Below are 25104 nucleotides of genomic sequence, written 5' to 3' on the forward strand. Positions count from 1 at the left end.
ACCCCGCACCTCAGCGCTCCACAGAAGACAAACTCTCCCGGACCACCGCGCTGACGTCATGATGCTGCACATACTGCACTTTCACTTCTCTTACTACTGTAATTACACACAACATTTCAACCCTCTGAATTGGGAATGCATAAAAGAATGTTTTAGCTCTTGGTCAAAACATATTTTATAACAACATTATTTTAAAGTACACTTAGGTGAACAGGAAAGTATCTGTCAAGTAATTGCTTGTAAACTCAACTATTTATTACATTTTCAAGTAAAGAAAAAACAAACTCAAAAGCCATTCCTAGTGCAGCTGAGTTCAGATGTCTTCATACCGCCTCCTTCCTGGGTTTCTGGCACACCACCTTATGTTTAGGCCAGTGCTTCACCTGACACTCTCTGTAGTCACAAGAACAGAGAAGCGGGAATATTAGATTATATTAAATAAGTGTTCATTCATTCAGATTAATTATGACCTCCAGTTTTCTTCCACACTTTCTATGTGAATCTATGCTAATATACAGAATAGTCTCCCAGTTGGGACAGGATATACTTGCCTGCTGCAGTACCACTCGAGCTGACAACGGGAACAGCGCTTTGAGACCATGTTACCACAGAAACCACACCAAGAACTTTCTTCCGGGAAATATTGTTTGTACATCGGATGCAGCCTGAGTTGAAAAAAATAATTACATTTTAAGAGTACTTCAAATTTACATTGAAATTGTTGCGGTCAGATTAAAAAAACTGTATATGGGGAGAATAATTACTAAATTACAATTTTTTAGGAGCAACTTACAGATTATTTAGCTCCTCATCCTGTCAAATAGAGTAACTCCAGTAATTTCTGTCAATTCTCATAATTCATCACCATAGGTGAGGATAGGGGCATTGACAGGTAAATTCAGAGCCTTGTGTTTATACGACAATGTACTGAACCCCATGCATCAAATGTGAATTTGAGGTATGACCTAACTAATCAGTGTGGTCAGCGTGTATTTGATTGAGACTTAAGATTCTGAATTGTCTGTAGAAATCTATCCACTCTCGTTCTTTTCCTTTGTCTGGTAATCGGTTCCATGCACACCAAAAGGAACTTGAAAAAATGTGCAGCGTGAGCTAAACTGAAGTGAAAATGGAAATTCAGTCACCATGTGTATTGTTTTATAACCACACAGTCAACCATGGAGGCATGTTTCTAATCTCCAGCTCACATCTCGTCTCTGATCCCTTCCCCATCTTCTTATCCATGCAGCGTGTAATTGTGTCAAATTAGTGTGGTGATATGCAACTGGAGATGCGTATCTGTCTTACCTGGCTGCCTGTTCTGTCAGCTCACTTTTTGAGGGGTTGAAGGTGTTCTTCAGCTAATATTTGGCAATGGCCTCCCACTTGCCTGCATTCTCCTCCATGATGCTGTCCCATATTTCTGGCATCTGGTGGTAAGACATCCAAACTGGTGAGAGAATGTTACCATGTGTGCGTAAGTGTGTATTTGAGTGTGATCTATACCTCCTCCACGAATAGGTTCTTCTGTGGGGGGGCGGGGTCTGTAAACGTCAGGCGCATGAGGAAGCTCAAAAGGTGGCTCAGCCTGGGAAGCTGGTCAATAACGACATCAGGTAGAAATTGTCTGAGCTGTGGAGTCAAACACAAACAGTCAACATAAAAACCTGTAACATGACAATGAGTTAACTGTATATAAGAAAGTGAAGTGAACTGCTGTTTAATTCTGTTCAAAGCAGGTAGGCAATCAAAAGTCACCACACATTTATCAAAACAAATATAAGTGCAGAAAACTTATAAAATTGCAAGATACAGTTCAATACGTCAAAGAATCAAGTTGACCCACTGATCTCAAATATTAATATTTGATATGTTCCCAGACTGATTCCTAAAACATGTAAAAAGTTTAGGAAGAGGAATCAGTTCCATAATAAACCCCACATGCCCTTCCTCAACCTTGACAATATGGATGCAGAACACAGTTCACGGGTAGGATTTGTGCATTTTAGCATCTTCCATAATGTGACACCAGGGGCCACCAACCAACTGGACTCAGCGGTGTCGCATACTTCATGAAACGTAGGCAAAACGCCTGCACTATCCCTATCTACTCTTCTAATGTTGGACACTTTCAAATCAAATTTAGTTGACTTTTGTTATATTTACTTGATGCAGGTCTCACAAGATATTAATAACATGTCGCCAACTAAAACAATAATGACTGCAGTAATAAAACAGTCAAAGGTTCGTTTAAATCCAAGTGGTGACTTTTTGGGGAGGGTATCCAACTATTGTAAGTATTGTAGTTAGTATCAGCTGTCTTCTTTGACACAAATGTGAACTATGACCTATGTTCTGATTAACCTCTCAAGTCATTTCTACATCTTCTCTTAAAAATCTCATCTGTGTATATGTTCTACCTTTAACAGCTGGCTCTTGTTGAAGTCGTTGAAGTCATATTTGGAATGGCATTCAGGCCTCAGCAGCAGGTTCAAGAGGGCAATCCACACATGCCCATCCTGCTTGGATATCTTCAGCTGGTCTTCAGGACGAACCTCCCTCCAGTTTCCATCCACGTACTTCTCAAGCCTGTCTATAGAGGGAGAAAGCTAGTAAAACAGGGAAAATATAGAACCTCTTCCTAAACTAATCTAATATCACAACCAATTCGCCGTACAAACTTCACCAGAATAGTTTCTCTTTTGCATCTCTACACTGCCCCAGTTTACTTCTACATTAGACTTCCAAAATAGCTGATGCATTATTATGTTTGTTTCGTTACCTCCATTCTGTCGGCTCCAGGGACTGTGCTCCACCAGCTGCACCAGCACACAGGGGAAGTTATGGGTACACAGGAGTCTACTGAGCACACTCGGACGGAAGCTGTGGGAGAAATAAGCATTATGACTATCACAATGTCTCAAACCAGACCAAAGTGGAGCATTTACACTATAAACAGAGCTGAAAGTTTGACTGAATTGAATGTTGAATTATTCTTAGGGCAATAATCTGATAGATACATTTACACAGATAGAATAAAATAGTCATTATAGCTTTATAGAGTGGCTAGATTTAACAAGCAGAAAACATTACGCAGTTGTGTTCTGCACAAGTATACTATAAGCATATGCATGGAAAATTTTGTTATTAATGTTTAGATTTGTCAATTTCCCATCTAAGTCATTTTCAGTTTATTTGCAAAGATAGAATGCAGTGCTAATTAAAAATTGTAGATAGCCTTGAACTGCAGTACATACCTGTCTAAGTTGACAGTGATGTAGCACAACACAGACAAGGCCTTGAGGGCGACCTCAAACTCCAGCTCATCACTTTACTTCTGAAGCATCTGAATGGGGAAAACAATGGTCAGAGGTGAAAAAAACGTACTCAGAGTTACTTAATGATGGAATCTTGGTACTGTTTGACATCAACTAAACAACTTACCTGTAAAGTGGTGATTTCTTCAGAAAGATGCTGGCTGTGTGCCGTCTTCCCTATTAGAAGGGTAAGTTTACGATGGCAGTAGTCCACCAGGTCCACAACCACATCATCAGCAGCTTCACAGTAATTCTGCAAAAGAAACCCAAATGCTTACCATGTTAATCCAGACTGTTCCTGTCTCAGGTGTTCATATTCTCAACATTCTGAATTCTTAAGATCTGAATCTGATGACACTTTCAGTGTCATTGCAGGATCTCCAACAGAACAACATGTACAGATGTAATGTACACATGAGATGATGGCATAATTTCAAGTGTTCATAGATGTATACTCACTTCATGATAGATTATATCCTCCAGAAGGGTTATGAGTGTGTCTTCATGGTAAATCTGATTGAAAGAATAAAAAAACGCTGCAGATTCTGTTTTATAGCACATAAAGACTTGCAAAGGGTAAATGTTACTATGAAGGAACTTACCACCATGCACAAAGGAATTCCACACTTTGATTTGAGGTCCTGAAGTTTACAAAACAGTGAGAATATCTTCTGTTTCCAAATTTCAACAGTAATCAAGCTGTGGACCAGCGTGGGAATCTGTATGGATATTATAAAAATTAACCAGACTGTTAATAGGAGCTTTGGTAAATACAAGAACTACACCATCCAGTAAGTATAACACTTTTCTAATAATCAGTGAAGATGGAACTGCTGATAAAGTTCCTGTTAAATGCAGATACCTTTATGTCATTAATAACATAAAATATTTTTTCTGACCCATTTGATGTTCTATACAAGCGTTTGCTGATCTATCCAAGAAAAGTGAGGACATTTCTAAAAGACCCGTAACTTTTAAACGGTAGTGATTATAAAAACGATCTGTTAGTGGTGTGTTCAGTTCTCTGACCTTTCCCAGTGAAAACAGTAGCTCCTTGACAAACCCATCCCGGTTGACACTGGCATCCAGTACAGCTTGCATTCTGAGTTTCTCCATGTTCTCTTGCTGATGAAACCACCTGTCATTCAGAAGACCACAGGTCAGCAGACATTACTAGAATTCATTTGATTATTAGCAATTACTACAATGTTGTATGCAATTACTACAATGTTGTATGCACCCTTAGTGCTAATGTCAAAATGTTCTTTAGGAAAAAAATGAAAACAAAGTCAAATTAGTGAAACATGCTTCAATAACAGGGAATTCAGACACCGAGCACCGACCTGGCGGAGCCGACTTCCTTCAGGGGAAACTTCTTCAGACTGTGGATTATAGTCATTGCATCTTTCAACTGTAGCACGTTCTCCATTTCGACTCAGTTTACTAAAGAAAGAACGATCAACTTAAATATGTTTGCTATGTTGACAAAGACCTTCGCGGGCTGTGATTGGACAGCCGCTCGCCCACTACCCAATCAGAACTTTCCCTGCCCGCGCATGCGCACTCCGAAAGCCGGCATGCTGCTTCTGTAATACGTTCATGCACGACTTTAGGGCACAGTCGGATCTGCGTGTTCTTGTACTAACAAAAAATAACTGAAAACATATTTTATATTCTAGTTTCTTCAAAATAGCCAACCTTTGCTCTGATTACTGCTTTGCACACTCTTGGCATTCTCTCGGTTTTCCAACAGTCTTGAAGGAGTTCCCAGAGGTGTCTAGCACTTGTTGGCCCCTTTGCCTTCACTCTGCGGTCCAGCTCACACCAAACCAGATATCTCGATTGGGTTCATGTCCGGTGACTGTGGAGGCCAGGTCTCCACTTTTTGTTAAGTACATAACCACACATGTGTTCTTCATAGTTTTGATGCCTTCAGTGACAAACTACCATTTTACATTTAAAGCATTTATTAGACGCCCTTATCCAGAGCGACTTACAATCAGTAGTTACAGGGACAGTCCCCCTGGAGCAACTTAGGGTTAAGTGTCTTGCTCAGGGACAATGGTAGTAAGTGGGATTTGAACCTGGGTTACTACCATCTACCAGTATAAATGGTCATGAAAATAAAGAAAACACATTGAATGAGGAGGTGTTGTCCAAACTTTTGGCCATTACTGTACTTCCTGTGAGTTGTTAACGTTTGGTCTTTTGTGCTGAACCTATTTATAGTTTATGGCAAGTTTTTTATTCATAGATGTAAATATAGTAACAAAAAAACCTCTTTAAATTTATTTCAAATGTTACCTTGATTCTATTACTGGTTCTTCTGACCGGAAGGCTATAAAAAGCATTTGCATTTTGAATCACCTTGGTCTTTCTGTTTAACTTATATTTCTTACTTTCGATTCTATGTACCCCTGGCATCTTACTTTATTTATTTATTTATTGTTAATTTCTTGTAAATGTATCTTTTTGTAAATTATGACTGACTGCTTAAATTGTTCTTTAAAGATTAAATTTTTTAAAAGTTTGTGCTGGTACTGTGCGTCGTGATCTGTAGTGTGTATTCCTGACCACCAGGGGTCAGTGTGCCACAAACCAAATAAATGATTGAATACGTAAATTTCTTCCCTCGAAGAAATACTAATCCTTTTATACTTTTAATCTTCATTTTTCCGAGACAACACCAGAAAAGACAACGCAAATCGCGGAGATCGTACATTCAACTTATTAATAGATTTCGTCAGCAAAATGGAAAATTAATTCCTCTAGTTTTGCCAATGGGAGACATCGACAAGGAAAAAAATGGGAATATTTCCGAATGTCTCCAAAAGTCTTAGATGAATTGCTCCTCATATCGAACACAATCCGACTCTCGGTGGCCCAGTAGGCGGCGCTCTGCGACTGGCTGTCACCCTTCTCGCACCTGGGATGAGCTACAAGCGTGGCTCAGTCACAGTCGGTTGTCCCAACCAATACGGGCTTCGTAAAAAAAATCGAGTTTGTTGCACACCCGGATCAAGCAAAATGGAAAATAATTAAGAAGCGTTTTTTTTCCTTTTGGTGTGTCTATGGAATTATCCCAATTGTTTAGGATCAATCGATGTGAGGAGACGCGTCAGGGTACGAGCAGCACAGAACAGCGGCAGCCAGTTTCACGACTACCAGGGGCATTTCACTTTTATTTTGATGGCAGCGTGTGTGACGCAAGGTACCGTTTCTCTGTTCTCTGACTGTCACTGTGTCTTTCCACGAAATCGTAGCCAGCTGCCACTGCCACCACCATCAGAATTGCCAGGGAGTGAAGTGCTGTCTTCACTGTCAACATTTTATGTGAGCTTATGCAATGTGACAATGACTGAATTATATTTGTCAAATAAATAACACATGAAAATGATTCAATAAGTTAGTTTAGTTCAAACTAAAATGTTAAGACATTATTAATAAAGCATCTGAAGACACATACTTTTAATAACATACTTTTATTCAAATCCGCTTTCTAATCAACACAATAAAACGTGTGCTGAATAACACACACAATGTTGGTAGACTATATAACCAAACAGGCAAACACCAGTGTGTTTCTATTCATGAGACAGCATTGGCTGTTTTAATTCTTTCAACAGTCTCTTAGCATCATGTTCTGGGACCTGCTGAAGAAAACATTTTAGGTGCAGCCCGTGTATCCTTGTTGCATTTCCAAGAATTTCATCAACAGCTTCAAGCTCTTGGGACCCATTTTATTTTTTTGCCCTTTCTTGGAGAGTTGAAGCAGAATCAATTGATGGTGGTGATGGTGATAGGCTGACTGCAGGAGTGTTCGGGCTTGTAGGTTGATCAACATCTTCATCTGGTGTCTGGTTGTCAAATAATCAGATGCTAGGTAATCAATACTTTGCATGCTTTGCGTATACATTTACATTTACATTTACGGCATTTGGCAGACGCCCTTATCCAGAGCGACTTACAACGTGCTTTCAAGTTACCATCGATGAAGAGATCAATTCCGGTTCACTAGGACCCCAACTATGAATACATCTATTTAATTCACTCTGTTGTAGATTCTGTACACAAAGTTTGACAAGAAAATTACAATTTAATCTAAATATTCTTTAAAGTGGAAGGTCTTGAGCTGTCGTTTGAAGGTGCTCAGTGACTGAGCTGTTCTGACCTCGAGGGGAAGTTCATTCCACCACCGAGGGGCCAAGACGGAGAAGAGTCTAGATGAATGTTTTCCTTTTACCTTCAGAGATGGAGGGACCAGGCGAGCAGTACTGGAGGCCCCAGGCAGTATATGAGGTCCCAGGTTCAATCCCCGGCATCTGGGGCAGTGTTGCCAAGCGGTTAAGGAAGCGGCCCTGTAATCCCGATCCGCCAAGGTCCCACTGAGGTGCCACTGAGCAAAGCACCGTCCCTACACACTGCTCCCCGGGCACCTGTCATGGCTGCCCACTGCTCACTCAGGGTGATGTTTAAATACAGAGGACAAATTTCACTGTGTGCACCATGTGCTGTGCTGCTGTGTATCACAATGACAATCAATCACTTCAATCAATCACTTCAATACTAAGTATTTATCTCAGATCATATCAGATTATAATTTGTACCATCAATACTATAACGCCGATGGCTTGCTCAGGGGCTTTTGGACTCGGCATACACATTTACACACTACGTTTTCTCAGAGGTTTAACATGGTCAACCGTGACTATCTGATTGAGTGTAAAGAAGTGTGATTAATTTGCACTATAGAAAGAGGATCAGAAAAGAGATGGTATAGTTCTGAATAATAACATTATTAATTCACATACATTAAATTAAGACCGGATGCTGTTATGTGAATGTTATTTGGGATTGTAGTGTGTTGCTAGGGGTCTAGCATGCATACAATAATACAATACATAATGCTTTTAGCATTAAAAATGTAACGTTATTATGAACATTATGTAAAAAAACACTTACCTCGTCAATTCCAGGGAAATTAGTTTCTGTAATTTTGTGGTTGACATGACACTTCATCTAGTCCAGATGGCAGATGATTGCGGTCAACAGCTTTGTTTCGCTGCCAACTTTTTCTTGGCTCGAACATGTCAGTCTGCCACTTGTTACAACTCGTTTTTACAAACTTAACATTCAGGATGTTTGAAATTGCTTGATAACTATTTCTACATGCTATTTTGTTCTGTCACATCATATAAATTAGGATAATTGTGGACTTGCTTAATCAATATGACCTCAAGTGTCACTATCTTCATTATTGACTGTAGATTTACATTTACATTTACAGCATTTATCAGACGCCCTTATCCAGAGCGACTTACAATCAGTATTACAGGGACAGTCTCCCTGGAGCAATTTAGGGTTAAGTGTCTTGCTCAGGGACACAATGGTAGTAAGTGGGATTCGAACCTGGGTCTTCTGGTTCATAGGCGAGTGTGTTACCCACTAGGCTACTACCACCCTACATGTGTAGATCTCACAACACTGCCCACTACCTCCTACGCAGGCATTGCATCTCCGTATATGTTATGTTACATTTCTGAGTATGTGCAAAAAATTGGAGCAAACAATGCAGGAAACAGGCCACGGCTGTACGTATGCACATATGTAGACATGAAGTATATATCTGCTTTTACAGAGATTAAAGCCAACAAGGATGTCTGTGGTTTCTTGCAAAACTTGCACGAGAACCTTGAAGACTATGTCCTCTGGAAAGTCGCCTGGCCTAGATGGGTTAACAAATGAGTCTTATAAATTATTTTTGGAATGATATTAGACAGATACTGTATAAAGCGGTTTTGCGTGTATTTCAACAGGCAATCTCTCCAATACAATGAAACAAGGAGTAGTTATTTTAATTGCAAACCCAAGCAAAGCAATACAATGTTTGGATAACTGGAGACCAATCACACTGTACTGACTAGAACATTTTAGATCATGTTTTTGCTGATAGAATAAACAGGGGACTGCTGGATATGATAGATGAAAATCAATCAGCCTTTATGAAATTAGAACATTAAATGGAAACGCGTCACCCATAAAACGTGCCACGCAACCAGTCATGTTACATTTTCACCTGTTAATGCAGCAAACGTCAAATACACGCCTCTCTAAAATCTCTGCTTTTTTCGAGGTGAAATGCTGAGAAAAATATTGTTGCCAGATGTATGATAATTAGTGTATTTGTACAATAATTTTACCCTCTGTATGATCGATATTCCTATGGTCACCGTCGTCTTCCTCTGCTCATCCAGGTCGCGGGGGCAAGATTCCAAGTAGGGAATCCCAGACAGCCTTCTCCCCAGCCACCTCCACCATCTCCTCTGACCAGATGGATGAACCACCTCAACTGGCTCTTTCGATGTGGAGGAGCAGCGGTTCTACTCTGAGTCATTCCCAAATGTCCGAGCTCCTCACCCTATCTCTAAGGCTGTGCCCGGCCACCCTACGGAGGAAACCCATTTCGGCCGCTTGTATCCGCTATCTCGTTCTTTCGGTCATTACCCAAAGTTCATGACCATAGGTGAGGATTGGGACGTAGATCGACCGGTAAATCAAGAGCCTTGCTTTCTGGCTCAGCTCCCTCTTCACCACAACAGATCACTGCAGATGCAGCCCCAGTTGGCAAGCCACCCTTTTCCGGTCAAGAACCATGGTCTCAGATTTGGAGGTGCTGATTCTCATCACAACCGCTTCACAATCGGCTGCGAACCTACCCAGCAAGAGCTGAAGGTCAGAACCTGATGAAGCTAGGAGGACCACATCATCCGCAAAAAGAAGAGACAAGATTCTCCTGCAACCAAACTCGACACCCTCCACACCACAGCGCCTAGAAATTCTGTCCATATAGATTATGAACAGAACCAGTGACAAAGGGTAGCCCTGGTGGAGTCCAACCCTGAATGGGAACAGATCCAACTTACTGCTGGCTATGAGGACCAAACTCACGCTCTTCTGGTACAGGGACTGAATGGCCCTTAACAAAAGGCCATCTACCCCATACTCCTGGAGAGCCCCCAATAGGGTGCTCCTGGGGACATGCTCATAAGCCTTCTCCAAATCCACAAAACACGTGGATTGGTTGGGCAAACTCCCATTCCCCTTCCATCACCCTAGCAAGGGTAAAGAGCTGGTCCACATTTCCACGACCAGGACGAAAACCACATTGCTACTCAACTATTGACCGAACCATCCTCTCCAGAACCTTGGAGTAGACCTTTCCAGGGAGGCTGAGGAGTGTGATCCCCCTATAGTTAGAAAACACCCTCTGGTCCCCTTTCTTAAAAACTGGGACAACCACCCCAGTCTGCCACTCCACCGGAACTGCCCACGATTTCCACACTATGTTGCAGGGACGTGTCAACCACGACAGCCCTACAACATCCATAGCCATGAGATACCCAGGACGGATCGTATCCTCCCCCCCGGGGCTCTGCCGCTGTGTAGCTTTGACTGCCTCTGTGTAGCTGATTGACCTGCCCCTGAGATTGGGGTCCATACCCAGGTATTCCAGCTCTTGTTCCTCCTTGGAATGTGCATTGGTGAGATTGAGGAGCTCCTCAAAGTATTCCTTCCACCGCCCGACTATAGCCCCAGTCGACGTCAGCAGCTCCCCATCCCCACTGTAAACAGTGTGAGCGAGTTGCTGCCTTCCTCTCCTGAGGCGTCAGATGGTTTTGCCAGAACCTGATTGGAGCTGATTGCTAGTCTCCCTTCGTGGCCTCACTGAACTCCTCCCATGCCCGAGATTTTGCCTCACCAACCATCTGGTACCTGTCTGCTGCATCAGGAGACCCACAGACCAGCCATGCCCTGTAGGCCGCCTTCTTCAGCCCAACGGCTCCCCTAACCTCTGGTGTCCACCAGCAGATACGGGGGTTACCGCCACGACTGGCACCGGCCACCTTGCGACCACAGCTAGCAACAGCCGCCTCAACATTTGCAGAACGGAACAAGGCTCTCGAGACGCAGTCAAAGCTCTGCCGGAGGTAGGAATTGAAGACCATCTTGAAAGGGTCTTCAAGGGTCTTGGGTCTGCCAGGTCTACGTGGCATCTTCCTCTGCCATCTGATCCAACTCACCTCCAGGTCAGCACCGTGTCTAAAACATATGGTCGCAAGTCAGATGATAAGACCACAAAGTCAATCATCGACATGCGACCTAGGCTGCCCTGGTACCAAGTGTACCGATGGGCATCCTTATGTTCGAACATGGTATTCGTTATAACTGTTTGATTTGCACATTCATTTATGATTTATGATTTCATAAATTGCTGTGTCTGATATGACTTTTCCTGATATCTATAGAATCAATGTGGTCATAAGTTTGTTGGGTTTACACTAGTGGTGGGCCGTTATCGGTGTTAACGTGCTGCGTTAACGTGAGACTCTTATCGGGCGATAAAAAAAATATCGCTGTTAATCTATTCACAAAGTTGGGTTGGGAGCTGGGTCTATACTACGCAAGCTATTGTGCCGGAGTTAGATTTATGGTTAGATTTATAAGTATATTTCTTTTTTCTTGTGTCTTTTATTTTCTTATTTCCTAAAGACTTTTATTTTGTTTTTAAGACCCAGTTCAGGTCTCTTGGACACATGGCGTGAGCTGTGAGAGGTGCGTGGGGTTTGTGTGCAAAAAGTTATTTCTTTCATTTTAATTTATGTACATAATAGGAATATTTTGCATGTGTGTTATTTTGTGAATATTTTTCTATGTTCTTTTACTACTGTATATTGTAGAGAGAGGTGCAGAAAGACACAATGTTCTGACGCGACCTTGCTTTTTGTACAGGAATGCAGTATTGTAAATTGTGAATGCTTTATGTTAATGTTCAGTTCTCTTGGACACATGGTGTGAGTTGTGAAAGTAGAGAGAGGTGCAGAAAGACGCGATGTGTGACGCGATGTTCTGACGCTACCTTGCTTTTTGTACAGAATACACTTTGCACAGAAAATCTCTTGGGTGTCAGCTCATCATTTGCGGTTCAAGAAACAAAACCAAAAAGTTCCACAACGCAGAAGAAGAACCGCTACACTATGATGACTTTCACCTTGATATTTTAGCGCGGATGTATACCTAGCCGAATTGTAGGGGGCGAGAACGAGTCTTCGAACTGTGAAATTACCACATCAATCGTGACATGGTAACATGGATGCAGCTATTTAACTGAATAAACAGTTGGTAAACACAAGTACGTCTTACTGAACATAATTTATTTTCATCACCGATTATCACAGTAGAACAGCTTTCTCAAGCAGTTTGTGATGCATTTTGGAAACAGGAGATGAGCCTCTGATCTAATGCACCACCTGGCTTGAGAAACCCGTTCTCAAAGACTTACTTTTAGTCATTATTTGGGTAGCACACATATTCTGAATGCCTTCGGCAGAATTCAAATGAGCCATTTTAAACTAGATTAATGTAGATTAATGTAGAATCTAGATTAATCTAGATTAATTCCAAGATTACATTGAGATTAATCTAGATTAAGAAAATTAATCTATGGCCACCTCTAGTTTACACTGACTATTTGGAGTGGAATGCAAAATGATACGCATGTATATCAATCTCCCTGCCGTGGTGTGTGTTAGCATTCGGGAGAGGACAATAATCTGTTGTATCTTAAAAAATATCTATATATAAAATAAAGTGACCCTTTGCTTTACTGTAAACATTGCTTCATGGTGTACTTAATCTTTGCTAGACCTCTGGCAGCAGTACTAATACAGATTGGCAAGGCCACTTGTTAGTTACACTATCCACCACTGGCAAGTGACGCCACCTTGGCATTTGCGTACTCTAAATTTGTTAAGTGGCTTGTTTTGACAAAAGTTCTAAAAGTTAAATGATCACCCATTTTAAAATAATAAAAGGAGTATAACCTGTATCTGTGTTTTTAAAAAGATCTGTTTAAAAACAGCATCTGTTTTTTTTCTTATCAATATTCATAAGGCTTTTAGACAGACATTAGTGACAGCATTAATCTCAAACTTAATATTCCTATTTTTGATATTGGTGTTATCCTATTTAATGTGGAAGACTTGAATTCTGCCTTCTCTGATGCCATTAATATTGATGTACTATTAGCCACATTGACTAGTTGTGGCCAAAAGAGAATGACACACACTACGTTTGTTGCTTCAGTGTTTTTAGGTTTTTTTGTCAGTTAATATTTGCAGTGTTGGCCATTTTTTCAAGACCTCTGAAATTTGCTCTGGCATGCTGTCCATCAACTTCTGGGCCAAATTCTAACTGATGACAACCGATTCCTTCATAAACAGTGCTTGAAGTTGGTCAGAATTTGTGGGTTTTTGTTAATCCACCTGCCTCTTGAGGATTGACCACAAATTCTCAATTGGATTAAGGTCCAGGGAGTTTCCTGGTCATGGACCCAAATTTCAATGTTTTGTTCCCTGAGCCACTCAGCATGCCAAACCCTGTATTTTTTGTAGAATATCAGTCTGTCCTTTTTCTAGGATAGAGAAGTAGCTTCTTGACATCAGGCCATCCTTGGGGCAGTGGTCTTGCAGGAAAGGAAACAGACATGTAATCAGGAGGTTGTCAGTTTGCCATTTTAATTGATGTGGGTAAGAGATCCCGCACCAGATTCCCGCTAGGCTGTACAAAAGGAATTGACAATTTATTTCATATAAAACCAAACACAGTGGTGGCCTAGCAGTTAAGGAATCCCGATCCACTGAGCGAAGCACCATCCCCACACACTGCTTCACAGGCCCCTGTTGTGGCTGCCCACTGCTCAGAGGACATATTTCGTTGTGTGTACAGTAGGGCTGCAACTAACGATTATTTTAATAATCTATTAGTCTGTCGATTTTTTTTTTATTAATCGTAGAATCGGATAAAAAAAACAAAAAACAAGAAAAGCATTCAAAAACAGAACCAAAATCTTTAGAAAGTGCACAAACATGTTGCTCCTTGAGCTGTTATAATAATAAAATAATAAAATAAAAATGGACTAACACAAAAAACATACACATGTATGCTTTACATCTGCCAAATATACTTTTTTTTAAAAATAAAGTGCCACTTGAGCTGCCAGAACGATAAATAAATGATAAAAAATACATCACAAATCAGAAAATTTAACAGGATTTGTTTGAATGTCAGAACTTGTTCTCTACACTACACTGCAGATGCACAAACTCTCACACTGACACACACATACACACACACACACAGACACACTTACTCTCTCTCTCTCTCAAGCTCACTTAAATTAAATTATTACCATCAATGTAGGGTAATAATGTGCAAGGTTCATTTATACACCACATTTAAACACAGCTTAAGATGACCAAGTGCTATAAAATAACTTTAAAAAAGTACAACACACACAAATATATTTGTCAATAACAACCTATATGGGACAAAGCACAGAATATACACAGCAAAAAAATGCTTTTCTAACTTAGTAGTTTTGTCCTGTTTTCAGTCCAAATATCTAAAACATCTTAAATCAAGATACATTTACTAGACACATGAAATAGCATAAGAAGTTGTCTTGTTTTCTGAAAAAACATTAAGTGATTGTTTGCATAAAACAAGCAAAATTATCTGCCAATGGGGTAAGAAAACTAATCTTAATGAGATATAATCCCAAACAGACGTTTTAAGCATCACTTAATTTCTCATGCCATTTTCTTGTCTAGTAATCTTGATTTAAGATTTTTTTAGATATTTGGATTGGAAACTAGACAAAATTACTAGGTAAGAAAAGCAGTGTTTTTTTTGCAGTGTATCTATACATGACAACAGATTGAAAAATGAATGGTCCAAAAAAGGCTAGTGAATAAAAACATGCCTTTAGTCTTTTAATGCGAAGTGCAAAGTAACTATAGCACCCCTGCTTTACTACTGTTATTAACGCGCTAACGCTAACTTGTCATGCTTGTCCAGCTGGATAACTGGTAAACACCAGCACCAGGGACATTACGTTCCTCACTTCAAATTCTGTAGTGACTTACCCTGCTGCTGAACTCCCTTCCTCCTCATCAAACACGTGTTTCAGGTGCTGGATCATTGCCGTGGTGCTCCCATGCCGTGCCATGTCGCTTTTGCATATTTTCGCGCAGATTTCTCTGCCTCCGCCATGTATCTTTCTTCTACCTCCGCTTGTTTTTTTCTTTTGCTCCGCGCTGTCTATGAGGCGGCAAACTCTGCTAGCATCTGTGCTCGAGAGAGACCGAGTATGTTCACTCGGCTCCGCGCTCAAATAAAGTTTTTTTTGTTTTTAATAATCAAATGTCTCCGTGTCGGGCGACACAACGATTATCAATTTAATCGATTCATTGTTGCAGCCCTAGTGTACAGTGAGATGAGCTGTGTGAGAATGAGAATCACTTCACTTTCACATAAAACATTTACATTTACATTTACAGCATTTATCAGACGCCCTTATCCAGAGCGACTTACAATCAGTATTTACAGGGACAGTCTCCCTGGAGACACTCAGGGTTAGGTGTCTTGCTCAGGGACACAATGGTAGTAAGTGGGATTCGAACCCGGGTCTTCTGGTTCATAGGCGAGTGTGTTACCCACTAGGCTACTACCACCCATAAAACACATCAACGACAAGTGCCAGTGCCAAGTGCTTAATATTGCCAACAAAGAATTTATCACACAGTGAACTAAGGAATAGTCCTAGGGCTGCAACTAACGATTATTTTAATAATCGATTAATCTGTCAATGATCTTTTTTATTAATCATAGAATCAGATAAAAAACAAGAAAAGCATTCATTTCCAACACTTTATTCAAAAATCTTTAGAAAGTACACAAACATGATGCTCTTTGAGCTGTTATAATAATAATAAAATAAAATAAAAATGGACTAACACAAAAAACTTACACATGTATGCTTTACTTTGCCAAATATAGACTTTTTTCTTTTTAATAAAGTGCCACCTGAGCTGCCAGAACGATAAATAATTTATAAAAAAATAAAGAACGATACAAATCAGAAAATTTAACAGGATTTGAATTTCAAAGAATTTTGAAGAATTTCGAAGAATTCTATTGGTTTTTTTTCGAAGAATCTTTCGAAGAATTTTTAAAGGGAGGCTATTTAAACAGCAGGGTCGGCTACGGACTGTTAGTCAGCGTTAGACTTTCACTTGAGTAAAATCAAATTTCAGACCCACGATGGACCAGATAGATACAACCCCTGAGGAGAAGCAGGACCATGTCGAGGCTCCGGTCGACGTGCAGCTCTCAGGCTTTACTTGCCTCAATGTCAACGCCAAGCCATTTGTTCCCAACGTGAACGCAGCCGAATTCATACCGGCCTTCGCATCCAAAGGGAAGGCGGAAAAGCCGGAGTTGGATGGTGGTGACACACCAGCAGTTATGAATGTTTCAGAAACAATATTTCCAGTGGAGAATGGAGTGGCAGAGATAGAAGTGGAGGAAGCGTTGGAACAGGAAGGAGTGTAGCAAAGCGAGGAAGAGCCAGGGGTTGGGCTAGGGGATGACGATGGCCCAGGCAGTGATCTTCTACCAGATGAAGGAATGGAGGAAGAGGAGGAAGTGCCAAAACCTAAAAAAGTCCCCACCCAGCCAAACGCCTGCAAAAAAGAACATGTCAATGTGGTCTTCATCGGCCATGTTGATGCCGGCAAGTCCACTATTGGGGGACAGATTATGTATTTGACAGGAATGGTGGAGAAGAGGACACTGGAAAAGTATGAGAGGGAAGCTAAAGAGAAGAACAGGGAAACCTGGTACCTTTCTTGGGCATTAGACACAAACCAAGAAGAGAGAGACAAGGGGAAGACAGTGGAGGTTGGGCGTGCATATTTTGAGACTGATAAAAAGACCTTTACCATACTGGATGCCCCAGGCCATAAATGTTTTGTCCCAAATATGATTGGAGGAGCATCACAAGCTGACCTGGCAGTGCTGGTGATCTCTGCGAGGAAGGGAGAGTTTGAGACAGGCTTTGAGAAAGGAGGCCAGACGCGGGAGCATGCTATGTTGGCAAAGATGGCAGGAGTGAAACATCTGATTGTTCTCATCAATAAAATGGACGACACCACAGTAAACTGGAGTCTAGAGAGGTATGAAGAATGTAAGGAGAAACTTGTGCCATTTTTGAAGAAGGTTGGCTTCAACCCCAGAAAAGATGTTCACTTCATGCCATGTTCTGGACTCACGGGGGCTAACCTGAAAGAGCCAGAGGACTTGTGCTCTTGGTACACAGGGTTACCGTTCATTCCTCACCTGGATAGCTTGCCAAACTTCAACAGATCAAGTGATGGACCAGTCAGGTTACCAATTGTTGATAAGTATAAGGACATGGGCACTGTGATCCTTGGGAAGCTGGAGTCAGGGTCCATCATTAAAACACAGCAGCTTGTTATGATGCCAAACAGACACACTGTGGAGGTCATCAATCTCCTCTCACATGATGTTGAAACTAATGATGCGGGCCCAGGAGAGAATCTGAAGCTGCGACTAAAAGGAATTGAGGAGGAAGAAATCCTGCCTGGCTTCATCCTCTGCAACGCAGAGAACCTCTGCCACTCAGGGCGCACCTTTGATGCCCAGATTGTAATCATTGAACACCCTTCTATCATCTGTCCGGGCTATAATGCAGTTCTACACCTCCACACCTGTATTGAAGAAGTTCAGATTACGGCCTTAATCTGTCTGGTAGACAAAAAGACGGGCGAAAAGAGCAGGACGCGACCTCGCTTTGTCAAACAGGACCAAGCGTGCATTGCCCGTCTGCAAACTGCCGGAACCATCTGCCTTGAGACATACAAAGACTTCCCGCAAATGGGCCGGTTCACCCTCAGGGGTGAAGGTAAAACCATCGCCATTGGAAAGGTGTTGAAGCTTGTTCCAGACAAGGACTGAAACTGTTGAATGGGTTTTGAGGAATGACAAAGATGAGGCAGAGGTATATTGCTGCAGCAGCAGACCCTCCTACACAACCTGCTCCTCCCACTGATCAGCTCTGCTCCCCTCCTGCCTCCCGAAGACCAGTTTAAAAACTCTAAAGGAAAGGGTTTTTAAGCAAATTAAACAAAAGAAGAAATAGTGGCCACATATGTCAGCTTTCTCATATTAAGAGAGCTCAGCAATTCCATTTTGTTCAAGCCCCTTGAGAAATGTGAGAAATAAAAATTACCAATGTAAACCAAAATGTCATTATCTTGGTTGTACCTGTCTCCCATTGCTCACTTTGGTTTCTCTTAGGCCGTTCTTGAAACACAGCCTAGCGTGTTCACATGTTATTAAAGCAAAATTATGACAATAAAATATTAAATTGTGGAAATTATTTCTCTTTAAAAAAAAAAAAAAGAGCCAAATCCAGCGGAGCGGGGAAACGGCAGCGGGGCAGCGCATTAAGGGGACCGCGGCCCGGAGAGCCCATAACCCCCTGAGAGGGAGCAGTGTTTCTGGTGGGGCAGCTGGGGCAACGCTACAGCCCACGACTACGGTGCAGAGTAGAGGTGGTGAGTTGTGAGGCTTTAATTGACACGGGTGTGCCAGGTACCGTGGGCGCTGCACCCCAAGGTTGGCAGAGGGGCACGTCTGCGGACTGTAACTGGAGAACAGGTGCCATTGCTGGAAGGCAGGAATTGGAGCTACGGTAGGGGGCGTCTCCTGGCCACACGTGTTCTGGTTAGCTGATATCCAGGACTGTTAGTCAGCATTAGTCTTTAACTTGAGTACAATCAAATTTCAGACCCACGATGGACCAGATACATACAACCCCTGATTCCTGGGAGAAGGAGGACGATGTCGAGGGCCTGGTCGACGTGCAGCTCTCAGGCTTTACTTGTCAACGCCAAGCCATTTGTTCCCAAAGTGAACGCTGCCGAATTCGTACCAGCCTTCGCCTCCAAAGGGATGCCGGAAAAGCCGAAGTCGGACGGTGGTGACACACCAGCAGTTATGGTTGTTTCAGAAACAGTATCCCCAGTGGAGAATGGAGATGCAGAGATGCATATTTTGAGACTGATAAAAAGCACTTTACCATACCGGATGGTCTTAGGCTGTTCTTGAAACACCGCCTAGCATGTTCACATGTTATTAAAGCAAAATTATGACAATACAATATTAAATTGTGGAAACTGTTTCTCTTTTAAAAAAAAAAGAGAGAGGCTGTTAAAGGACTGTTGTGGCAACCGGAGGGGCTGGACCCAGAACAAAAATTGGAATTAAAATACCTTCTTTTGGCCCACATGGACATTTTTGCTGCCGGAGACGAGGACTGCACGCATACGGATTTAATGCAAATTAGCTACATGAAACTACATGAAAAAACTGCCTTGTTTGCGAGAAATCTATATTTTAGCAATTACCTGATTCCAGGTCTTATAAGAAGTCCTGTAGATGGTTCATAATGTTCACTTCCATCTGTTCTTTGTTTGTGCCCTTCTCACTAAATTCAGGATGGCATGCAGCAAAATCTGTTAGGAAGATAAATCCATTCTTTTTACACTCAGTACTCAAAAGTGATCAAAATGGCAGAATTGTAGTGTAGCAAGATGATGCTAACGGAGACCTGGCTAACACCGCTAACTCCGGACACGAACGTGGCTCTGCCCGGATTCCAGCTGCTGCGGGCGTCAGAACAAAGGAGAGCGGTAAGAGGAAAGAAGGGGGACTGGCAATGTTTGTGAACGACAGATGGTGTAACCCTGGGCACATCACTGTGAAAGAGCAACTTTGCAGCAGAGAGATTGAACTGTTAGCCGTTAGCATGCAACCATACCACCTTCCCAGGGAATTCTCGCATGTTATCGCGATAACGGTGTATGCCCCCCCCCCCCTTCGGCCAACGCGGAGGCAGCCTGTGACTCTCTCCACTCTGTGGTCAGCAGACTGCAGACACATTTCCCCAAGCTCTGTTTTTAATATCGGGTGACTTTAATCATACGTCACTGGACTCCACACTGCCCACCTTCACCCAGTATGTGACATGCCCCACCAGAGACAATAAAGCATTGGACTTACTGAATGCCAACACAAAAGAGGCATACAGTTCATCACCTCTCCCTCCCCTGGGAAGATCTGATCACAACCTGGTGCACCTTGTCCCTGTGTACGAGCCACCAGTCACTCGCACAGTACAGAGACGGTCGGAGGAGAGCGAGGAGGCTCTAAAGGACTGTTTTGAGTCCACTGCACTATAAGACCGAACAGTAAAAGCGTGTCAAATAAACTAGGTTTTGTTAACTCAAAGATTTTAAAAAAAGTTAATTCACCTGTAATATTTTGAGGCATTTGTACTGTTTTTTAATTTTAAGTTTACAGTAATGAACTCCTTTGAGTCTTTTTTGTCATCGTACTCAAATATTTTCATAACATCCGTCTGACGTCACGCTCTTTGCACGCGCGAATCTGTGGAGAATATTGGCCATGTTTGTTCTGCTCGCATCGCATGAGAATTTATTGTGTTATTTTATTATTTTTGATAAAAAGCACTTGACCATACTGGATGGTCTTAGGCTGTTCTTGAAACACAGCCTAGCGTGTTCACATGTTATTAAAGCGAAATTATGACAATAAAATATTAAATTGTGGAAAATATTTCTCTTTAAAAAAAAAAAAGAGAGGCTGTTAAAGGATGGTTGTGGCAACAGGAGGGACTGGACCCAGAACAAAAATGGGAATTAAAAGACCTTCTTTTGGCCCAGATGGACATTTTTGTTGCCCGAGGCGAGGACTGAACGCATACGGATTTAGTGCAAATTACAGAACGAGTATTGTAGAGTCTACCACGGGCCACCAGGGGTGGGACATTTTGGCCTCAGCAAAACACTCAAGCACCTGCACCAGCAGTTGCACTGGCCGGGTTGCAGACGAGACGTGGAGTTATTTGTTCACTGCTGTGATGCCTGTACCCGAAAGAAAGGACCTTCTGACCAGGGACGAGCCCAGCTACAGCTGCTTCCCACAGGTGGCCCCTCGGAGAGAGTGGGCGTGGATGTAATAGGGCCTTTCCCAGTTACTGAGTCCGGCAACAGCTACGTCCTCGTGGCTTTCGATTACTTCACAAAGTGGCCCAAGGTGTACGCAGTTCCGGAACAGAGAGCGGCCACTACAGCGGATAAATTAACTGAGGACCTGTGTTGCCATTTCGGGGCCCCTGAGGAGCTGCACAGCGACCAAGGTCGCAACTTTGAGGCGGCAGTGCTAGAAGAAGTCTGTCGCCGGCTGCAAATAAAAAACCCACTCTACGCCACTTCACACCCAGAGCAGCGGACTGGTCGAGCGTTTTAAACGGACTCTGGCAACCCAGCTGGCGATTCTGACAGCAGAACATCAAAAAGATTCAACTGAATTTACCCCTGCAATGCACTTGTTTGGCTGGGAAATTCAAACTCTGGTGGACCTGGCGTTTGGGGGGCTACCAGTGCCAGAAATTGAGGCTCTGCCCCAAATTGTGCAGGCAATGGCAGGGGCCGTGTACGATCTTAAAGAAAATATCAGAGGTGGTGTACTGGGTGCAAACCGGACCTGGACAACGCACTGTTGTCATACATCGTGATCGGTTGGCGCCCTACCGGGCCAAAGAACTGGTTGTCGACTCCGTAACAAGCAAAACACCCCCCCCTGGCAGAGACGACACTGGAGGCAGGAACAGGGAGTAGAAATGCGGCCGGCAGGAGGCGGCGCGCTCCAGCTCACTTGTCGGACTTTGTACTGGACTGAATGAACATTTTTCGAAATATACAGAGAAAGGTTCATTGTTTCAGTTAAAAAAAAAAAAAAAAGATGTTATTACTGTTGAGAGACTGTTCGATGATTGTGGATGGGATAGTGGGTCACCGGGGCGGCTTACACGTGAAAGGGGGGCTATGTAATGTTGAGGAATTATGCATGGTTCCCTGAATGCACTACGTGCCCGGCTTTAGTTAGGGGCGCCAGTTGGAGTGTTACCCACTGTCTTGAAGAAGACATGTTGCCGTAATGGGCTTGGGGGAAATGTGTGTGTAAAGGCTAGTGGTTAGATGACTTATGTTCTTTTGAAGACCCTCACTTTCTTCAGCACATAGACACCATTCATAAATTTATTAGATCACATTTATGTGAGAAATTGAACTATTGTTTGAAGTAAAGTTTCTGCTGAATTATCTGATATATAATTTCAATAAAATATGTCCCTTTTCAATCACATATAACCTGGTGAAATTTGGTGGCATTGATGGCTTTTCTACGAAGGCAAGTTTCCTAAAACTCTCACGAAAACACTGTCATTAAAAGAATTTGTAGGTCATGTGATGGGACTTATAAACATGTGATGTATTGCTGTCTTATTTATGTTTCAAATGGGTCTATGTCATGTACCTTTAGTATTGAATTTAAGCCTATGTCTGGATCATGTACCTAGATGCTGCATCAAAGCCGGCAACACAGCCAGACCTGAATTACATTTTTATGGAGGGAGTGGGAAGATTTAACTGTCATACAAGTTAGTAAACTTGCAATATTTTTAAGTTTCATGTTGAGTTGAGGTGTGTGAGTGCGGTGTTCCATTTGCAGTAATAATCATTATACACTCCACCTTGCTGGGGAGGCAGTAGCAGAGCCAAGGGAGCTATTCTATTCCCACTATGAACACCACTTTTCAACCTTTCACATGCAGACACAGGATCATCCTCCAGCTCGGAATGTTCACCTTTTCATAATCAAAGCAAATAATATAAAAGATTAGACATAGTTTACCTCTATTGGGTAGAATCTAGTCAAACATCTAGTCATGTAAGACAGAAACATAAATGCGAATGTAAACTACATGAAAAAACTGCCTTGTTTGCGAGAAATCTATATTTGAGCAATTACCTGATTCCAGGTCTTATAAGAAGTCCTGTAGATGGTTTGTGCCCTTCTCACTAAATTCAGGATGTCATGCAGCAAAATCTGTTAGGAGATAAATCAATTCTTTTTACACTCAGTACTCAATGCTTTAGGTGAAACAAATGATCAAAATGACAGAATTGTAGTGTAGCAACATGATGCTAACGGAGACCTGGCTAACACCGCTAACTCCGGACACGAACGTGGCTCTGCCCGGATTCCAGCTGCTGCGGGCGTCAGAACAAAGGAGAGCGGTAAGAGGAAAGAAGGGGGACTGGCAATGTTTGTGAACGACAGATGGTGTAACCCTGGGCACATCGCTGTGAAAGAGCAACTTTGCAGCAGAGAGATTGAACTGTTAGCCGTTAGCATGCAACCATACCACCTTCCCAGGGAATTCTCGCATGTTATCGCGATAACGGTGTATGTCCCCCCCCCCTTCGGCCAACGCGGAGGCAGCCTGTGACTCTCTCCACTCTGTGGTCAGCAGACTGCAGACACATTTCCCCAAGCTCTGTTTTTAATATCGGGTGACTTTAATCATACGTCACTGGACTCCACACTGCCCACTTTCACCCAGTATGTGACATGCCCCACCAGAGACAATAAAGCATTGGACTTACTGAATGCCAACACAAAAGAGGCATACAGTTCATCACCTCTCCCTCCCCTGGGAAGATCTGATCACAACCTGGTGCACCTTGTCCCTGTGTACGAGCCACCAGTCACTCGCACAGTACAGAGACGGTCGGAGGAGAGCGAGGAGGCTCTAAAGGACTGTTTTGAGTCCACTGCACTATAAGACCGAACAGTAAAAGCGTGTCAAATAAACTAGGTTTTGTTAACTCAAAGATTTAAAAAAAAGTTAATTCACCTGTAATATTTTGAGGCATTTGTACTGTTTTTTAATTTTAAGTTTACAGTAATGAACTCCTTTGAGTCTTTTTTGTCATCGTACTCAAATATTTGACGTCACGCACTTTGCACGCGCGAATCTGTGGACAACATTGGCCATGTTTGTTCTGCTCGCATCGCAGTTGTTTTATTATTTTCTGTTTCAAATGCATTTAGAGTCTCAGCAGTTAAGTATGCAGGCATATGAGAAGTGAATGAAGGCAAATTGTATAAAAGTAAAAAAATAAATCAATTAAAAAGTGGAAACTTTGTGGGATGAATCTACTTCTCATAAATTCGACTTTTTGTTAATTCATATTCTGACGCATCTTTAATTGTCATGCATGTTCAGGCATGTTTGTTAGAGCTAGCTAAAGGAGTGCATTGATGCAAAAACGTCAGTGTTATAATTTTGCATACAAGAAGTGTTTTTACAATTAATCTCATCTGATGTACAGAGTTCCCACTCAGGTTTGTTGATCTTCATATACATATAGTTCATATTGTTACTGAAATGTGATTTCCAATGGCGTGGAGGTGCAAAATTTGTTCTGCTGTCTTTGATAAACGAGTACAGTTACTTGAACACTGTCATTTGCATCATAACAGTTTTCCCATGTCATTGCATTACCTTGTCTCTATGATGATTGTGTCTGTACATTTTTTTCAGTAAATGCTTTGAGAGTTCACTTAACATGGGTGCATTCTGAGGCAGTTGTGCATAGTGAAAATCAGGTGGGATGTGTGTCATTCATATGTTCATTGTGTGGATTCAAGCAACCATTTAATGATGCTACTCTTCTTAGCCATTTAAGAACCACTTCTATGCTGTGTTGGACCAACATGCCCCCCATCTTCAGAGTTTATTCAGGAAGAAGGCCGCTCTCACAGGGAGAGTAGCTGAAGTTCTGGATCAGTTGTTCAGCAATTATGAGGTCTGTTAGTTAACCTTTCTGGTAGATGACATACCTATTAGAGGGTTTTTGTCAAACTATAATACATATGTCCTCAAACTCAAGGAACATGTTGCTGTTCATTTGAGACATGCTGCTGTCCTTCG

The 25104-nt window shown here is 42.1% G+C and overlaps 1 long non-coding RNA gene and 2 pseudogenes across 1 annotated transcript; 2 read left to right on the forward strand and 1 right to left on the reverse strand.

The window, feature by feature from the left end:
* Positions 1-323: 323 nt before the first annotated feature.
* LOC114765231 (zinc finger MYND domain-containing protein 10-like) lies at positions 324-4743 on the reverse strand (annotated as a pseudogene).
* An 11511-nt stretch (positions 4744-16254) lies between these two features.
* LOC114765381 (eukaryotic peptide chain release factor GTP-binding subunit ERF3A pseudogene) lies at positions 16255-18586 on the forward strand (annotated as a pseudogene).
* A 4747-nt stretch (positions 18587-23333) lies between these two features.
* LOC114765333 (uncharacterized) lies at positions 23334-24880 on the forward strand. Its single transcript, XR_003742598.1, has 3 exons — positions 23334-23404; positions 24715-24779; positions 24851-24880. It is a non-coding gene; the product is annotated as an uncharacterized LOC114765333 (long non-coding RNA).
* The last annotated feature ends 224 nt before the right edge of the window (positions 24881-25104 follow it).

Source organism: Denticeps clupeoides, chromosome 15 (assembly GCF_900700375.1).
Source record: "Denticeps clupeoides chromosome 15, fDenClu1.1, whole genome shotgun sequence".
NCBI lineage: Eukaryota > Metazoa > Chordata > Actinopteri > Clupeiformes > Denticipitidae > Denticeps > Denticeps clupeoides.